This window comes from Lygodium microphyllum, chromosome 9, assembly GCF_053477565.2.
Source record: "Lygodium microphyllum isolate KBCC chromosome 9, Lygodium_microphyllum_v1.1.10, whole genome shotgun sequence".
NCBI classification, from domain to species: domain Eukaryota; kingdom Viridiplantae; phylum Streptophyta; class Polypodiopsida; order Schizaeales; family Lygodiaceae; genus Lygodium; species Lygodium microphyllum.
Genome location: NC_141143.1, coordinates 160,894,933 through 160,913,808, shown reverse-complemented (window position 1 = coordinate 160,913,808; position 18,876 = coordinate 160,894,933).

Genomic DNA, 18,876 nt, shown 5'->3' with positions numbered 1-18,876 from the left:
CATCCCCCTACACATTGCTAGGCGGTGCATTGTACAAGAGAGGCAAAGATGAAGTACTGGTTTGCCTTTATCCTTTGTTTTCTGACTTTTCCATGTGAACGCACTCTACGTTCACCGGAATCACATCCAACCCTCTAGCTGTGTTCGTCCCTTTGAATTTGCCCATTTCTCCTTTTTACCAACCCCTGTTCCAACTGACGGTTCTAAAGTTATTAATTTTTGAAGCAATTCCCAGAAATTGGATGGACGGTTTTCCGTGTGAACGCATCTTTATTGGTTCAGAACCCTGATCTGATGTGCAAGCCCTATCCTACCCCTTCCCCCTAACATTTTATCTTTTTACTCCGTGTCATTCCGATGCACGGTTGGTCAGTTATTAATTTTTGCGAGTTTTCGGGCCTTGTTTCGTGCTTATTTTTTACATTTTTCCATGTGAACCTGCCCTATTTTCACCAGAATTCTAGTATAATTTGACAGCCGTGTCCTACTAGTCTTTCCCTGACTTTTTCCTTTTTTCTCCCCCCTCTTTCGACTGTCAAATTTTTAGTTATTAATTTTTCCGAGTGTTCTCAGTTGTGTGTTTTTTGTGTTTTTCCCATGTGAACCCTTCCTAATTTCGTCCAAACTGAGTTTTGATGCACCAGCCCTGTGAATCCCTTTCTTTTAGACATTTTTTCTTTTTACTGTCCTCTATTCCGGCACATGATTTTTCCTGTATTAATTTCTAGGTCTATTTTCAAGCTCGTTTTTGGGGTTTTTTCCATGTGAACACATCCTATCTCGATCGGAATTGTGTTTTGTCATGATACGGTTGTTGGACACCTTATTTTGCACAAATTTTATTGTTTCTGCACTTCATTCCGAAGAGCAGATTTTTTGATATTTATACCCGTCTGTGTTTTCGAGTATGTTTTTTACATTTTTTCCATGTGAACACCCTGATTTTGCGCCGGAACCCGTGTTGCATGTTTCCATCATTTTCTCCTTGTCTCCCGGCACAGTTTTCCTTTTTATAGTTTTTTGATCTGACGAACGGTTTGGATTTTATTAATTTTTATTCCGTTTTGTCGTGTGACCGCCTTTCTCGTGTCACGCGTGAACGTGCATGTTTTTGGTTTTACGTGCCTCGGGATGCCCTTGTGGCGTCTGTGGTTTGCGCATCGCCGTCCCTGCCCCGTTTGATCCCATCATTGTAAATTTTTTTTACTCCTGCTCCACGCATTCGCGTGGGACGGGGGTGCGTTCCTTTTTTTAAAGACATCAAATAACCAAAAAATTAAGAACCAAAATAAAGAAAAAAAAGAGAAGAAAAATTAAAAAAAAAGAGAGAGAGAAAAAAGAATCAGGAATCCACGAATAAAAAAATAAAATTAAAAAATAATAAAGAATAAATAACCAAAAAATAAAATGAAAAAGAAAAAGAAAAGAAAAGAAAAAACATTAAAAACAAACCACCACACCCAAAATACTAATCATATTTAAAAACAAAACACAAGACAAGAAAAAAGAAAAAAAAAAGAAAAATTAACAAAAGAAAAAAAAAGAAGAAAAAAAAGAGAAAAAAACACCTAACTTCCTTACTTGTGTGCTCATCGGCTCCTTCCTTGTCGCCTCCCTCAGACATCTCCATCTCCTCCTCTCCCTTGCTAGTTTGCCTCCTCTCCCTCCTTCCCTTTCTTCCTCTCCATCGTGTGCCGCTGGCCTGCCGCTCCTCCATTCTCCTGATCCCCCTCCTCTCCGCCGTGCACCGCTGGGTGCCGTCCTCCGCCAGCACCGTCGTCCACCATCTCGTTGCCCACCGACAGCTGCTGTCTCCTCCTCCTCCTCCTCCTTTCCCCTCCTCTCCATCATGCGCCTCTGGGTGTCATCCTCCGCTAGCGCCGTCGTCCACCATCTTGCCACTCGCCGACAGCCGCCGTTTCCTCCTCCTCATCCTTCCCCCTCCCCTCCACCATGCGCCGTCGTCCACCATCTCGCCGCCCGTCGACAGCCGTCGCCCTCCTCCTCCTCTGCCCACCTCCCTTCTCCCCCTCTTTGGTTAGTTAATTTCACTAACCATAGTAATTTCACTAACCCATAGTTAATCTGCCTAACCATAGTTAAATTAACTAAACCTAACTAACCCCTAGTTACCTAACTCACCCCTAGTTAATTTAACTAACCCACAGTTACCTTAACCTAACCTAGTTACCTTAACCTAACCCTAGTTAGACTAACCTAACCCTAGTTAGATTAACCTAACCCTAGTTAGACTAACCTAACCTTAGTGAGATTAACCTAACCCTAGTGAGATTAACCTAACCCTAGTGAGATTAACCTAACCCTAGTTAGACTACCCTTAACCTAGTACACAGACTAACCTCACTAACATTACTTAAATAGATTAAACATACTAACATTACTTACACTAACCTAACTTAACAACCTAAACTCACCTAACTAACCTAATTGATTTAACACACTAAACTAACTTAATTAACTTTCTCAGACTAAGCAACCTAATTAACTTAACCTACTCAGTCAGCCCCCGTTCCTGCCCTTTCTCCTCCATTGTCTTCCTGCTGTGTACGGGTGTGCAAGCGGGCGTTCACGCGTGAGGACGCGCTTTCGACTTGTTCGTGCGGTGGAGTGTTGCAGTCAGCCGTTCACACGTAGTCATCCTCTGCTGTTCACACGTAGCTCCGGTACCACCTTTTATTTTCCAACCTGCCAAATACATAAAAATAAACATAAAACACATAAAATTTTCAAAAAGTCATTAAAAATCATTTAAAATTTAAAAAAAAATCTAAAAATTTTCCAATATTGCTGAAATCATTTGGAATATTTTTTTAAAAGTAGAAATTCAAGAAAATCAATTGCAAAAAGTTAAAATCTTAAAATTACTTCAAAATTACATGCAAAATGAGTAAAATTCATTAAGAATTGGTAAAATTTCAAAATAAATCCAAAAAAATCCAAAAATTTTCACAAGCCCCCTTGTCCCTTTTTCCACTAATTTCTCAATTGAAAATGCTTTCATAAATGGCAAAAATATTATTTGAAGCCAAAAACCCTAATTTTGATACTTCACTTCATAAAAATTCATTTTAAATTTCAAAAATCAATTGGAAAAGCATGGATAAATTCAAACACATTGTTGACACTTGCTGGATTGCTGAAATGCCACCCTTATACTTCACAATATATTCATGTGTCCTATATCCTGATTTAATTATTATTAAAAAAAGGAAAAAAGAAACAAAATAATAATAATAATAAACCAAACCCAACAATATACACAATACAGACACACCTAAAATTCAAAGATGAAAAAAAAAACTACAAACAAACAACAAAATTTAAAAAAAAATACAAATAAAATCCAAATCACACAAAAACACTAAGGTGCTTTATTTTTTCTAGTCAGTGGTGTCTATTTTTTTGATTGGATTCCTTGCATATGGGGGACTACTTAGTGCGCCTTCAGTCCATTATATACACATCCCTACTAGGTGTTTATTTTTTGAGTTTCATTCATTTTCATTACCCCTTAACTACAATTAATTGCTAAAATAAACTATATTCACTCACTTTTCCACGCGCATTCACGCTATACACATAATTTTTCATTAATAAAAAGCAACCAGCTGTTCACTTTGCATGCACTACGTGCGCTTAAGAGGCACCTTAATTAATAATAAAAATGAACCAGCCGTCACAAAAAAGCACGCAATGGCAAAAAAGCGCTTCACATCACTATTAATTTCTAATTAATGAATTTGCATTTCAAGACCCCAGTCTGGGAATCATAGTCCGGGTTTCGATAAAGCACCATTTCACCCTAGTAAATTGTAATTAAAATTTTAAAAATGAACCGCCGTTTTTTTATTAAGGTTTATAACCTAATAAAATGTCACCCATTGTTAATAATTTCTTAAAATGAACCCTTCATTAAAACCATTTTCCCTCACTGCACTTTTTTTCCCCTTTAAAAAAAACACGCTTTGTGGGATGGGCGCGTAAAGTCCTCTTAGTTGAAATTGTTGGTCAAAGTTATGGTCAGGTCTTGATTTAGATTTTTATGGTATTATGGTTTGCTTATGTGCTATGATTACGGGTACAGTTTGTAGTTTTTTTCTTTTTTGCCTAATACGGGGTTTTGGGTGCCTGTTTATTGCATCGCATGAAGTTTTCGGTCGCATATGGGTAGAGGTCATGCCGAATTTTTTCTAGGATGTGGGTTGTTTGGGGTGGCAAATGGGTTAGTTACGTCTGTGTGTGTCCTTCTTTTGATTGATTTCTTTTTTATAGCCCTTTGGTTGTTTTGCAGGCATTCTTTGTGATTGTCTGTGTTTGTGGTGTGTGTTTTCCATCTGAATGGCGCCTCACGCTCCTCCTCCTATCCAATATGTTGTTGGAAGAGAGAGGGAGAGAGACAATGTAATGGAGCAGCAACCTGACCTTCAGGTCGTTCATCATCTTCCATTATTTCATAGACTACTAACATAACATAAGTGTATACAATAGTACTAAGGTCCGTAGGACCATTCACACTAGGTTTAAGACCACCGACTTATTTAATGTCCCACACTTGCTGATACAGCTGGACAAGACTAATGTTGGTCATACATACTAGCAGGAGAATAGTATGAGCTTGATATTCTAACACTCCCCCTCAAGCTCAAATCATTTGATGAACTCCAAGTAGTTGTCTCAAACTACTAAACTTATCTTTACCCAAAGACTTCGTAAAGATATCTGCAACCTGTTCATTAGTCTTCACATGCATAAGTCTCCCTGCAAGAACCATCTCTCTGATAAAATGGTAGTGTACCTCTATGTGTTTTGTCCTGGCATGGTATATTGAATTCGTTGCTAGGAGTACACTACTGAGATTGTCACATAATAAGGTCACTAGAGCATCCACCTGAATATCCAAATCAGCCATAAGCTTGAGCAGCCATGAAAACTCACATGCTGCCAATGCAGCACCCCTGTACTCTGCCTCAGTGCTAGACAATGCAACCGTTGGTTGCTGCTTGCTGCTCTAGCTGATCATGCCACTTCCACGGCCAAAAGTATAACCACTCGTAGATCTGCGATCATATGCGCATCCTGCCCAATCCGCATCTGTGTATCCAACTAGTTTCAAGGGCTTATCTCTCATATAGAACATCCCATAATCTACAGTGGACTTAACATATCTCATAATCCGCCTAACAGCATCCAAATGTGGCTTCCTGGGCTTCTGCATAAACTGACTTATGAGCCCAACTGCATAACTCAAATCTGGCCTAGTGATGGTCAAGTAGATTAGACTTCCAACCATCTGCCTGTACATAGTCACATCCTGAATTTCAGCTCCAGCGCTAATGTCCAGCTTGACATTCTGATCAAGGGGTGTATCCAATGGTTTGCATTCAGCCATGCCATACTTCTTCAGCATTTCCATGACATAATGTTTCTGCATCAGACATAAACCATTTTCAGCCTTGATTACCTCAATACCTAAAAAGTATTTCAATTCACCTAGATCTTTCATGTCAAATTCTGATTTCAGCATCTTCATTACATGATGTATGCCTAAGTTATCATCACCAGTGATTATCAAATCATCAACATATATGACCAGCACTACCAAGCCACGGTCTTCTTTGTAAATAGGCTGTGATTAGCCCTACCAACAGTAAAACCCAACCTCTGCAAGTAATTACTGATCCTAGTATGCCAAGCTCTCGAAGCTTGCTTTAGCCCATACAGCGCCTTTTTCAGCTTGCATACATAATGCTGAAAATCAGGGTAAACATACCCTTCTGGCTGAACCATATAGACATCCTCTACTAAGTCACCGTTAAGAAATGCATTCTTAACGTCCATTTTCTATAATTTCCATCCTCTAGTAGCAGCCAAAGCAATCACAATGCGTATGGTTGCCATTTTGGCAATAGGGCTGAATGTTTCTTCATAATCAAGTCCATATTGTTGGGCATACCCCTTAGCAACTAGCCTGGCTTTGTACCTTTCCACACTGCCATCTAACTTGCATTTGATTTTATAGACCCATTTGCAGCCAATGGTCTTTTTTCCTTCAGGCAGTGGCACAAGATCCCATGTCTTATTTTCAGCCAAGGCATTCATTTCTTCATCCATAGCTGCACACCAGTTCTCATTTTCCACTGCTTCAGCATATGTACCTGGTTCTTTGATCTCCATCACTTTTGTCATGTAAGATAATGCTTTGCAGTGTAGCCACTATATGCCAACTTGCAGGGTATCTAACCCTCTGTGAGCATCTAAGCTATGGTGCACTACTCGATTCCCCTCTCTCATGAGGCGGAATGTATCTGCTCTGCCTTGCACCAAGCGTATAGATAGTCAGAATACCAAGTTCACTGTCTAAAGTGTTAGTAGACTCATATCCAGAAGTCATCCTACCAGGTGTCATCATCCCAGATACATCCTCAGCAACTTTCTCTTTTCCTTTGTCTGCGACATCATATCTCCCCCTCACTGACATACTGGTGTCAGTGGATAGTGAGCTCCTCAATCTCCCTGTCCATGGAGATACTGTCTGACTACTAGGTCCTATCATAGCAGTGCTCTGCTACATATCAACTGTAGATACATGAGTGGAAGGCATATCCGATGGCACTGTTGCCGGAGATACATACCAAGAACCCATCTCATAAAAAAAAACATCCCTGCTCACCAAGGTCTCCCTGGTAGAGGGATCATAGCATTTGTATGCCTTCTTCTCTTGCGAATATCCAATGAAGTCACATTTATGTGCTTTTGGATCCAGCTTCTTTCTTTTTTCATCTGGAATATGCACATAAGCAAGACAACCAAAAACTTTCATGTGACTTACATCCAACTTATAGCCATATAGCTTCTCAAACGGTGTCATCTCATGAATACCTGCAGTGGGAGTCCGATTCAAGATATACATGGCTGTCATAATAGCCTCAGCCCAATAATAGAGTGACATCTTCTTCTCATTCATCATGGCATGATCAGCTTCCATCAAGACCCTGTTCTTCCTTTCAGCTACCCCATTTTGCTGAGGAGTGTAGCTGCGGGTAAGTTGCCTACGTATGCCATTTTCAGCCAGAAAGTTTTCAAACTCATTTGACACATACTCCCCACCGCTATTTGACCTCAAGCAAGACATATAACATTCAAATTCCTATTCAACCTGCTTTTTAAACTGCTGAAAAACAACAAACACCTCATCCTTTGTCTTCAGAATGTAAACCCAAGTATAGCGACTGTAATCATCAATGAATGTAACATAATACTTCGAGCCTCCCATGGATGCATTATTGGCTGGCCCCCAAACATCAGAGTGCACTAATTGCAACGAATGTGTACTCTACCTTACATGCCTGAAAAATGGCAACCTTGACTGCTTACCAAACTGGCAAGCATCACATACATGACCAATATTTCAATATTGAAACTTGGGTAAACCTGTAATAAGCTGTTTTTTCTACATAATTTGCAGCCTTTGCAAGTTCACATGCCCCACTCTCTTATGCCAAATTTCCAAATCTCTGATAGTGCCAGAACCATGGGCAAACATGGCTGAATTTAGCTTTGGCAAGGTAGCATCAAGAGTAAACATTCTGCCATTCATGTGACCACAAGCTATTAACTTGCATCCATTACCAAACTCTTCAATAAAGCAACCATGCTTGTTGAATCTAACCTACAAGTTCTACTCTGTCATCTGACCTCCAACAGACAGTAGGTTCTTCGTAATCGAAGGAACATGCAATACATCATGCAAATTTTTCTTTTTGCCATCATGAATCACAAGAGGCACTTTGCCTTTATGCTCAATGCTATGCTGCGTGTCATCACATGTATAGACATAGCCATGTTTTTCAGCCACCATATCAGTTAACCAATCACCGTGAGGAGTCATGTGGTCCAATGCCCCTGAATCAATGTACCAAACTGCATCATCAGTGCATTTTTCAGCAACTCTGTCTTTTACATACTGCATGGCAAACAATCTATCTCCTGAAGTATCATCTGCCTGACTAGATGTAGCAAAATGCCCATGTTGTTTGCCTTTCTGATTGCCCTGCTTCTTCCAGCAGTCCTTGGCAATATGCCCATACTTTCTGTAGTAATGACAATCCTTATCCTTGTTCGGATTGTCAGATGGATGCTGATGTTGCCAGGAGCCTCTACCTCTGGGGCTAGATCTCCCCCTACCTCTAAAGTTTCCACCACCTCTTGCATTCGATATCTGCTGATTGTTATTGCCATAGGATGCATTTTGTTGGCCTCCTCTGCCAAATCCATAGCCTCTACCATGGTTTCCACGGCCACGTTGATTGAAATAGAAAATTGCATCCTTGTTTTTAGAACTGCTAGATCCTGCAGCCAAACCAAGCTTAACCTCTTCATGGATAAGCAATGCAACTAGCTCATTGAAATCAGGCATTTCAGCCTGCACAGACACAAAAGTGTCAAAAAACTTATACTCAGGTCCCAAGCCGTTCAAGGTCACAGCAACCATGTCTTCATCTTCAACCTGTGAACCAATAGATGCCAACTGATCCGCAATGGTCTTAACCTCCGTGACATAATCCTGTATAGATCTGCTCTTTCTCTCCATGTTGTTGAACTTTTTCTTCAACTGTATCTTCCTTGCACTTGTGGTTGTGCCATAATACTTGACCAAAATGTCCCATGCATCCTTAGTAGAGCTGTAGTTCATTATCTGCATTACCATGGCATCTGAGATACATAAAGAGAGCCAGTGCAAGACTCTACAAGATCTTTCTATCCAAGCTCAGTGTAATCGTCTCTAATAAGCCGTAGGTCGATCTGGGAGCTCAGGTTCAGCTTCTGCTCCATCACCAACTCCCAATAGCCTTTCCCTATTAAGAAGTTCTCCATGCGGAACTTCCATATGGCATAATTGTTACTGTCAAGCTTTTCCCCCACTATCTGGGTTATGTTGTCAATCCTTTCTACATTTGCCATGTTGTACCAGACACTATTTAGTCACTGCCTGACTTCCTGCAAGCCAACAAGTCACTCTAACCAACCTCAGTCCTTGACTGTTTATGTCAGTTTTCTACAACTATTCTCTGCAAAAAACTAGGGTATTTCAGCCCTTTACAACCTCAAAAACATCCACAAACATGTGGTATAACCCGCAGGTACATCAGTCAGTACATAGACTTTGCCGGTATTGTTAATCTGTGTCATGCAAGCTTATTGCAGTAAAGAGAATACGCAGTCTGAAACTTGCAATTTTTAAGTAACCAGCAGTGAATTTACTGTCAAAAACCACTTTAAAACATGTCATACATGCTCCAAACTTTCCCAGACATTTGCTAGTATATGTAGGCAACTAGACATAGTCATACGGGCACAAAACAATGCATATCCAGCAAGTACAAGTGACATAAATATGCTTACAGATTGTATACAGCCAATAAACTATCAAACCAAGATGTATTTCAGCCCAAGAGATCCTCAAGCCACTTCATACATATGCCATTGTGTGTACAAGTCAATATATAACCAAACAAGCATCCACAGACACTCTATCTGTAAGAGGCAATGTCATATAATGCATTCACTATTTATGACCAGCCAATACCCTGTGAATACATTTGTTTCCAGATTCAGATTTCAGTTTTTAAGAGCCTTCAATGCTCATCTCAATGCTCATAGCATTCAACAATCATATCCCGTACCATACAACTCCCTGTAGGTAACAAAAGGCATGTATTTCTTCAAGTCAATGAGTGTATGATGATGATACTTTTATGATAGTTTTCAGCCTGTCATAAAATTTTAGATCTGAATATTTTATTAGTAAAATGCAATCCAAATGCATCAAACTCAGTACATATGCTTCCTAAATGAACCCTCACTTCAGTAGAGCTCAAAATGCTCATAAAATGGCTTCAAATTTTTAGGAGGACTCTAGTGTATGCTGCCCTGTTCAATGACAGTTTCCAGCCATTGAAAAATTCCAGATTTGAATATTTTTGCCACCAAGACTTCAGCTCATAAGCATACCAACCAATACATATGTCTGCATAAGCATATCTATGCTCAAATCTCATGTCAGAGATACATACATGCTGTGTATTCCCTGTTTGTAATAGACTTGGATTGTATTTTAGAACTGAAGCTCACTGTTCCAGCTCATACATCAGCTCCATACCAAGCAATGGCTTATCAAGGCATCAAAGGACCTTCCAAGAAGCATTTTCAAGCTGGAGATAAACTAGGTAGTGATTGATATCTTCATTAGCATCAGAAAATGACCATTCAAGATTAGACGCAAACATGCCAATAGCCTGACAGTTTATTACAGCAGGTCGTCTCCTTCTACATGCTCAACCAAGTCTCCTGAAGGCTCTAATCAAGCCTCAAGCACTGCCATGAACCATAGAACCCAAAATGGCAAAATGCATACCTTCACAGATGCAATGACAGCCTGCACACTGTTAGCTTGCTTCTCTTCAACCACTGCCCTGAGTCTTCAGGTTGCAAGTCCTTCTTGCAGCTTCATGCCTTCAAGAGCCCATCCATGATGGCTCTGATACCATGTTGGAAGAGAGAGGGAGAGAGACAATGCAATGGAGCAGCAACCCGACCTTTAGGTCGTTCATCATCTTCCATTATTTCATAGACTACTAACATAACATAAGTGTATACAATAGTACTAAGGTACGTAGGACCATTCACACTGGTTCTAATACCACTGACTTATTTAATGTCCCACACTTGCTGATATAGCTGGACAAGACTAATGTCGGTCATACATACTAGCAAGAGAATAGTATGAGCTTGATATTCTAACATATGTCCCGCTGATCAGTAGGGATTATTCTTCCCTACTGGCTTTTGAGCCTATAGTGAAAGCAGGACTTGCGACTTTCGTGGCTGCTTCATTCCCATTGATTCCAGATGATCCATCCCTGTGTGATGAATTTCTTGTATCATACAACAAGAAGTCGGGCATGGTTCATGGTGCTTCCATGGTGTTGACACCCCGAGGGTTAGGGAAGGCTTTGTCTCTTCCCTACAAAGGAGAGCCCTTTGTTACAGCTAGACAATTATTCTCCAACGATGAGATTTTCAAGCTGTTATAGAAGCAGACCAAAGAGATTCTAGATGTCAAGAAAGTGATAAACACTTTAGGAGTATATTTTTCCATGATCACTGATCCTCTTTGGAAGTTAGTCTGCCAGTTTCTCCAAGATAGGTTTATGCCTGCCAAAACACCATCCCATTATTTGTCCAAAGAACTCTTCATTGCTTCGAGGATGGCGTTAAAAGGGGTGGCTATTGATTGGAGTACTTACCTACTCAAAGTAACCAGAGGAAATGTCACAAATATCACCTATGGTTCCTACTTGTATGCTTTCTTGACATACTGAGGTCTTTAGAAGGGTGTGCTACCGCCTCCTCCATCTGATCCAGTACCTCCCCCACCACCTTCAGAAGAGTCAGAACCTATTGACATAGAGGATCTTGATTCCCCTCCTCCACTGGTCATTCAGCGGAAGCGCTTGAAATGTGTGGTAGATAAAACTCATTCAGTCCTTCCTTTAGTCACAATTCCTGCTACTTCTGACAGTGACCTCCCTGCTTACCTCACATGTAACAATTTGTTCAGGGCACATAGAGAGGGTTATTTGGACATATCAATCCCTTCACTGCACAGTTTAGTATCAGGAGATGCTATTCCATTCCTTTGTAAAGACATCCAGAGTTCGATTGAACTTTCAGTGACAACTTGTGTTCAACAACTGTATGCTTCTTTCTATGAAGAATTGATGCAGTCCAAAGACCAATTGCATAAGGCAACCTCAGAGTTAGCCTATGCTAAAGATACTCTTGCAGATCTATTTAAGCAGATGGAGGAGAAAACCCAAATGATTGAGACCCAGAAAGAAGAAATATCTTCTTTGAAGATTCAGTTAATAGAAGCTTAGTCAGAGATCACTAAAATCTCAGAGGAGAAAGAGAGGATGTCCAAAGAAGCTCAAGAGTTTCAGACTCTTTTAGATGCAAAACTGTCAGCCTTACAAATTTCTCATAACACAATGGAATCACAAGCTTCCCAAATTAAGCAGTTGCAAGACCAACTGGCATAGTCACGGTCCGTTCCTCCAAGCCCCAATGTTCCTATTATTCCTTCTCTCTCTAAGTAGGACTTGGCAGTTCTCCAGAGACAGGCCACATTGTGTCAATTGTTTCAAGATAAAGTGGAAAGATTGTAGTCCAGGATGGATTTGTTATGGTCTACATTTGAGCACTTTTAGGAGTATGTTCCTCCGGACCATTCTTTCTTTGTCCACTATTAGTTGCAGAAGTTGGCCTTCTATATGAAGCTTTCAATGATGGATCTTCCTCTTCCAGAGGATGGTTGGAGTGGGGCTTGGTCTGCTAATTTGTTGACAGAAGTGGTCCGTATGGTGTTTGAAGATTTTGTGACGACGGATATCATGTTGTTGTCTTACATGTATCTACGAGGTGATTAGTTGATTCCAGATGATGTAGATATGGCCTGGTATGTGGGGGATGTGGTTTTGCAAGCTATTCTGTATGTCAACTATTTGGAGTTGCAGATAGATGACATGTTCCAGTGTTATTCTTCAAAAGTGGCTACTTGCCCTGACAATTCATGGCACTCAATGATTAATTCTGTGGTCTTGAATCAACATCAGAATACAACTTCTATCTATATGCAACTGAGGGTGGATCTCCTAGCTTACATTTCCAAAAACCATCCATTTGATTCATCCTTTTTTGATGCCTATCAGAGAATATCTGTCTTAGGTCCCTCTGTTCCTAGCCTATTATACTACCAACAAATGGCTCATCGCTATGATACCTATCTTTCCCTTTATCAAACCAATTCAGAAGCTATCTTATCTCTTCTTTTCCAACCTTAAGGTTTTCCTCAAATTCCTATATTTACCTATTGTTCTTTTATCAAAGATCTAGTATTTTCTCCTTCTCCACCTTGCCCATCTCCATCTATTCATATACCTTCTACTTTTCCTGTTTATCAATTGACACCTTTCCTAACTGATTCACTTAAACTTTCAGCTACTCCTTCTTTATCTTATTCCTCCTTTTATGATTTTGCCTACTCATCTCTTCATCCTCTTTTACTTATTCCACTTCCATCTCTTGCCGCTTCTATTTCTCAACCCCCTCAGTTGGTTAGTGAGTATGAAGGATTTGATCAGCAGATTCTAAGAAGAAGAGGATGGAGCTCGACTGATTCTCTTACGGGACCATAGATAAACTGACCATTAATTCGAGGGGATTGGACAATTGCTAGTCAAGCATACCAAAACTACATTCATTTTGCTCACCAATATTCACAATCTCTACATCCTTCAGTGAGATTGACAGCTCATTTTGCTTGGTATCTAGTATACATGCATAGGCATTCCCATAATGATCAAAAGGCCATTCCAAATCTTTGTATGAATGTCAATGTGAACATTGATTCCCAACAGTTGGATGTCCTCTATTTTCATGCCCTATGTCTACCTAGCAGATACCTTGTTTTGCTAGAAAGGATGTGCTGCCTGCAGTTCTTTCAAAATCCTCCAAAGACATTTGTGGATGAGTCCTTTTCCATGGATCATTTTCGAAACCACCAAGCCTTCAAAAGGGATCACCTTCATTGATGCCTTTGCAATGTATTTTGGATGATTCTTAATGATATATATTTCTCTTTTTGGAGGTGTCATTCAAGTGGTTGTGTTAGTGTTTGTGTGTGTTGTAATAATTGTATGTGATGAGTTTGTGCTGATTGCAAATAATTTGTTCGAGAGCTCTTTTCAAACTATTCATGGTGGATAGAAAGCCTATGGTGGAAAGCTGAAGAAGAACCTCTTATATCCTTTACAAATTTGTTATGGCTTTTGAATGATTATCATATGAGTTAATGAATAACAAAGTTTTCCTTTAGTAGTTTTTTCTATCAGATATAGGTGATAAGTTGAGGTCGTGCTTTGGAGAGATTGTTGAAGATACTGAAGAAGATCAAAATTGAGCTCTTTAGTGAACTTAGATTCTTCTTTTCCTTAGGTCATGAGGACACTGCCTTTCTAAGTGTGGGGATATGTTGAGAGTGAAAAAAGACTGAAATTTTGACTGATTTTTGTTGTTTTTGAGGATTGAATGATTGATTTTTGATGGATTTAGAGTGACGTATGGTTGTTAATGGAAGTGTTTGAGAGTGTTTTGGATGATATTGATTATGTTTTGGAAGATCATGATGATTCTCAGTAGAAATATGAAGCTCTATGATGTTTTGATAGGTTTTGTTGAGGTTCTGATTGGTTCTGTATACCTTCTATATAGCTTCTGTTTTGTTCTGATTTTCTTCTGTATGAAGCATAGATTGATGATTGATGACGATGACAACTTCAAATAATGAATACTTAAACTTGATAATTCAAGAAAGGAAAGTACAAAGCTAGCTCTCAGGAGCCTTTACATCATCCTCCCTTTCCAGGATATTTCCTCTATAACGTAAAATTTTTCTTCTCTTGTAGCCAACTATTGATTTTAGATCATTTCAATTTGCTACCAAAGCATAAGATGAGAGGGCAAGAAAGTATCTTGCTCTAGAAGTAGAGAAACCAGGACCATAACCAAATATCCTAATTGACGCAGTCTTTTCCAAAAGCATCACCTTGTGTGCATTGTATTGTAACCTAGAGAAACCAAGTAGCCTTGTAAGTGCCTTGATACATAGTATAGGCCATGTTACTTCCTCTGAGAAGATGTTATGAAATACCAAGAAAACATGCGAATCAATCCTTGCTAAGTAATGGCTAAGTGCAACATCTTTATGTGAACTAATACCAACTCTTGTCCCTTTACCCCGTCCCAAGAAGTTATCAAAATCTTCAATCTCCAACTGTAAAAAAAGATAAATGTCAAATGAATGTTGAAATCAAACATATTAATGTATATACATCTTACAAATTTTGAGATAATAGTACCAATTGATTTTCATCATTTTCTAGCTTAGTTGGATTCCATATGTTAATTGATGATTATGCCTCATTGGTATCTTCCAATTCTTTAACATATTGCGACTCTTCTCTTCCAAAATGGAAAATTCCAAGTCAGCCTTGAAGGCCGTGGAACTCCTCTTCAGTAATCCCATACTCTTCTTCACATTCTTTGACTTACAAAAACAAAGAGAAAGGGCATCCCCTACTTCAATAAACTTGTCGTCCGTAATTTCAGTGTCAAGTTTAAGTAACTCTTCTTTCGATTCATTTTCGATGTCAACAATGCCATTTGTAGCATCAGAAGCCTCTGCAATGATGGCTAAACAATAATCCTCCCTAAGATTGAAGAGCCTTTGAATGTCTGCTAGCAGTATGTATTCCTTGTCCTTGATAGGGAAAGTTGGAAGTGAAGCAATAATATAAAAAGAAGAGTCACATACAAGATCTGCATTTGCATGGTTTTCTTCAATAATGGTCTCAACTTTGAATCGGGCAACATCTAGTTTACCAGCAATATTTGCTTCTTGCTCAAGGTCCAAAAATTCCTTTGCATCCTTGTCATTTGCTACCTCGTCCAAAAGGCAAAAGCTGGAACATTTTGGACCTTCTAATTGTTTTTCATCAAATTTCACAGGATATTTAACAAGAGAAAACGTAATGAATGCAGTTGTTTTGGACATAAGCTTGCATTTCCTAGAATGAGCGGAACAAAAAAAATCTGAGGTACAAAACCAGTCAAGAGAATGAGATGTACACTTTCTTGAAAACAAAGCCTTCTCTGAAGGTGAGCTCCCAATAGGTATGTGAACATATTCCTTTGCATCCTTTTCAGCTACCGAAAATGCAAGACTTTCAAACTCAGCAAACTCCTCCAGGAAAAACTTCTTACATGAGTTCAATACATGGTCAATATCCCAGTTAGGGTTGAAAATATCCTTTGCAGTTCCGTAATAAGATAACTCCATGCCATTCTGAAGAAGAAAGTCTAGGAGCCTTTCAGATGGAGAAAACTCTGTGATTTGAGACAATCCAGAAACCCTCAATGGTGACTTGCCTTTGATTGGAGACTTCTTAGGCATTCCCACACTTGCTGTTGAAAAAGGGGAGGAAGCTCTGGGAATTTCAGGGGAGAAGGCAGCACAACCAGAAGCTCTTGTTGACCCTGATGACAATCTTCTTCTTTTTTTAGAAGGGGTTACCTGCTCTTGGGAGCCTGCAACATCCTTAGGTTTAGACATGAGTGAAAGTACGATACCGCGGAAAGTGTGCAGCCACTTCATGAGCGATGCCTTCTTGCTTCGTATTTGCTAATCTACGATACGACGCGAAACTGGCCAAGTGACCTCAAGAACAATATCTTCTCGCTTCATATCAAGGGGTAAACAAAATCGCACAAATTCACACAAGAAACACTGAAAGTGGACCTCAACTCTAAACAAGCTTGTAAATTTGCAAAAAAAGTCATAAATACTTGACCACCGTGTTTATATAGAGCAAAAAATATTTGCCATGTGCGAAGCCACGTAGACAGCCACGTGGATAACCCGTGCAAAACCTAGCCAATTAAACACTGCCACGTGTCACATACTTCGCAGTTATAAAAGATTGATGGTAGCTTACGTGGCTCACTTTTCAAATCCAGAGCGCGAATACACAGCCACGTCGAGATCAACTTTGCCCTATATCGGTCACCTGAATTACGGCTCGAGGAGTTGTTTTTTAAACTTGTGCTTAAACATATTCGCGCCGTATCAGTCACTGCAAATATGGCGCGAGTAGGTGATTTTTAAACATGCGCTTCATTGTTTTTTCACCGTATCGGTCACTACAAATCTGTGCTTCACTGTTTTCGCGTCGTATTGTTCACCATAAATACGGCGCGAGAGGTTTCTTTTTAAAACTTCGTTTCATTGTATTCGTGTCATATCAGTCTACGGCTCGAGAAGTTAAACCGTGCTTTGGCCTATCGCAAATATGATGTGAGGAGTTACATTTTAGACCCACAGTTTTTTCCTATCGCGCCATATCGGTCATCCGCAAATATAGTGCGAGGAGCTTCATTTCAAACTCGGGTTTTTTCTCTTATCGTGTCGTATTTGTTATTTCTGTTTGGGTTACTTATGGTTTTTTAATATTCTAACTAGTCTCATTTTTTACTCATGGTTTTTAAATGTTCTAACAAGTCTCATTTTTCTGCAGGTCCATGGCTAGGACAAAGCAGATTGCAAGAAAGGTGTATATAGATAACAAAGAGAGTGAGGAGGAGACAAGGCTTTCAGCTTCTCAATCTTTCCATCCTGAGATCCCACCTACCCCTGGTTGACCTCAGTCTACTGCCATGGAATCTAAGCAATCGAGTGCAGAGACAGTGTCTTCTCCTGCCCAGAGTAAGCTAGGCTGCTGAAGACTTTGTTATTGATTTTATGAACGATGCTTACATTGCTACTACCCACGCTCATAGAATGACTTTGATGAACAAAGACTTTAGTATGGTTAGCAGAATCAGGTATAGGTTCGACAAGGTATCAAGGCCCTTGTCCACTACTGATAAAAAAGCATTTGAGATCCTTAACGTTCCTCCAAAATTGTCTAGGAGAGCAAAACGGCCAGTGATTGAGGACGTGACACATTTACACCCTGCAAAGACCACCTCCGAACAAGTGTTTGCCTATCAAGAACCTGAAAAAGTCGCTCATCAAAACGACCACAAGAGACTATAGAGTCAGAGGATGAAGTTTGCAAGAGAAAAATCGATGTCCTTGGTCCTCTCAATCCGAAGAGAATGGGTGAGGTATACGGGCAAATGGTTGTGAATGTCTCTTGCACTTCTTTAGAAGACTATCTTAGTATTTCCCCTGAGGACAAAGGAATGTTTGTTAAGAAAGATATTCAATTTTCAGATTCATTAGTCTTTTGTTGCATAAGGTAAGGATTTTTTACTCAAAATTTTTAAATGGAATGATAGTGTTGTTTTGTTCATTGCAATTAACATTCATTTGGTTTTTCTTTTGGTTTTAGGGCATTGATTTCTTCTCTTAGCCAAGAAATCTCTAGAACTATATTTATCGTCGATCCACTGTTATCAGTGGAATTGTTTTCAAAATCTCATTCAAACATAGAATTATTTTTCAGATCGTTCGATCCAATTACAAACTACCATATTTTTTTTCCTTATGTTGAAAGGTATGCAATTTTGCAAAGGATTTAATATATACTTCTTTATAATATGCATTTCTTACTAACATTTTACTTTGCAAAGGACATTGGAGCTTAATATATATTGATATTCTCACTCGAGAAATTATCCTTATGTGTCAAGAATCGCGTGGTGGGGCTCAAGAACACAAGAAGAGAGATGGAGGCCAAAACATTTTCTTGCTGGTTTCTTTCTTCTTCTTCTTCCACACACTATACAATGTACACAAAGTATAGATAAGATACAACATAGAGGAAAGTGGCCTACTAAGTCAAACAGTGCATAACCGACTACACTAATCGACTGGTGCTATGTCTTTGCCAGCTATAGGTAGGTGTAACAAACTAAATAGAATAAGTGATAAGTCAGTGGCCATGTGAGTACCATAATGACCACCAACATGCTAAGTGTAGACGTGCAGACCCATCTAGCCAGGCGGTCCATCATCAATGTCCGCATGTGTTGAGCTTGCCATCTCAACACACCCCCTCAAGCTCAACTCTATCTTTGCAACTCCAAGTAAGCTTTGGAACTTTCGAAGCTTCTCTGCACCCAATGCCTTTGTGAAAATATCAGCTATCTAATCTTGTGTGCTGACATATACCAAGTCAATCTCTCCTGCAAGTACATTCTCTCTCACAAAGTGGTAGTACACCTCAATGTGTT